Source organism: Trifolium pratense, linkage group LG7 (assembly GCF_020283565.1).
Source record: "Trifolium pratense cultivar HEN17-A07 linkage group LG7, ARS_RC_1.1, whole genome shotgun sequence".
Classification (NCBI taxonomy): Eukaryota; Viridiplantae; Streptophyta; class Magnoliopsida; order Fabales; family Fabaceae; genus Trifolium; species Trifolium pratense.
In genome coordinates, this window is record NC_060065.1 from 48,141,235 (window position 1) to 48,143,338 (window position 2,104).

General features: G+C 28.5%; 1 non-coding gene across 1 annotated transcript; it reads left to right on the forward strand.

The window, feature by feature from the left end:
• The first annotated feature begins 454 nt into the window (after nucleotides 1–454).
• TRNAF-AAA lies at nucleotides 455–527 on the forward strand. Its single transcript has one exon. It is a non-coding gene; the product is annotated as a tRNA-Phe (tRNA).
• Nucleotides 528–2,104: the final 1,577 nt, after the last annotated feature.

The window sequence follows — 2,104 nt, forward strand, 5'->3', positions numbered from 1 at the left end:
AGATTAAAGGTTGTAAACCTCAATTGATCATAGATTACCTAAGACATTAGGAATCGATGATCAAGGGAGAAAATTGTGTTACCAAGACATTGGGCATAATCATTTGAGATTTAATCTAATCATGAAACTAAATTGAGTAAATTTGTAATCATACATGAAATTACCAAGAGAAGTAGTAATTAGATGAACCAAAAGGATCAATCGTTTTTCTTTCATTCAATTTGAATCCCAAGTTATTTATAAGTTTATGATAAAAATTCAAACCAAGTTAAACTCCCCCCTTGCATTTTAATTATTAATCCTAAATTAATTTAATTGTTTTGTCGAGATTGAAACAATCCCTGCGGATACGAACTTTATAAATTTTATTACTTGACGACTATTTAGTACACTTGCTAAATTTCTATCAGTGACTCAAGTAATTTCTTAAAATTAGGATGGTGCGTCAAAAACAGTCGGGATAGCTCAGCCGGTAGAGCAGAGGACTAAAAATTCTCGTGTCACCAGTTCGAATCTGGTTCCCGGCAATTTATTTGTATGAGTATCTATTCCCCTATTTCTTTTAATAAAGGTTCACTATTCTTGCATATTTATGTACTACTCCTTTCGTCTCAAAATTTAGTCTTTTTGGAGTTTTGCACAGAGATTAAGAAATAATAAAAAATGATAAGTAAAGTCACTTTTACCCTTATTTTATTAAGAAAGAAAAAATATATTTAATTAATGCTTTAACTTTAGTAAGAGATACAAATGGTAAAGTATCATTAAACGTGCATTGGTTTCTTAAAACGACTAAAGTTTTTGGACAAAACTAAAAAGGTAAAAAGACTAAAGATTTGGGACGGAGGGAGTAATTGGAAAATGTATCTTCTTTAATTAAGTAAAATTGATTTAACAAAACATCAAGACTTTTTCATTTCAACTATATTGACACTAAAGAAATCAACTATCCGATATCGCAACTCAAAGAAAAAAAAAATTGAAAAAGAAAAACAAATTAAATATGGAGACAAAGGCGAAATCGGATAAATATGGATCTGAATCCATTGATCTAACTACTTCACACAGTTACATGTAATTATCATTAGAGACTGCGGTGTTGTTAAACCATTTTAGAGCCATATCATTCATCCCGATTCTTGACTAAGTTTTTTAATTTAGGCTTATTTTCTTGGTTGGAATGGAAACCTGAATGTAAATCATATTGGTACTTCTTCTTGGCCTTGAAACTTATTTTTTGTAGTTGCAGTTAACTACCTATGGAAAGACCATATCTCACTATCATCAATATGGTCATTAGGCTTTATTCCTCTTCTAGTTAATGCAAAGTTTTCATTATATATTATAAAAAAAATGTTTACAAATATCATTTCTTTAGCTTGCCAAATTATCAAAAATTGGACATGTTAGCAAAAAAATTAACTCGGAGACTCTTTTAAAAGTTTTGATATTTTGCAAGACATAAATCAATTTTTTTCTACAAGAGAGCAAAATCAAAACTAACTATATTGTTGAGATTTGCATAATTCACAATGTCTTAGACAATTACTTGTTCTGCAAGTAACAATTTGGTTAGTTTCAATCCATTGCTTAGGTGTCAAGTAAATGAATAAGTTTGTTAGTCAGGGAGTTAATAACTAATTTTGAGTTTATTAAAGAGTTAGCTCTTATCTAGTTTGTTACTTGTATGTGAAGTAACTTGTATAAATGCTTAGATGCATTCATTAATGATTGTAACTTGTGAATTTTGGCTCATTAGTGGAAGAATAAATTTTTTCTCTTTCTCCCTAAAAAATCTAAGACTGAGATCATAATATGATACGCATAAGCGAGACATAAGCTCTTATTAAAAAAATTCCTTAATCGTAGAAAATAAATGCGTTAGTATTATTTGATAGAAAAAATGCTTTAGTATTATGAAATGTACATGTAACTCATAGGATAATATATTGTGTATAAATAATTTAATTTTATATTAGATAGATTTGGGTAAAATTATCTAATATATATACTGGCGGAGCCAGGACCTTGGACAGGGGTGTAGACCCTTTAATTTTAATAAATAATAATTATTTGATTTTCAAATAAATTATTATTACATATT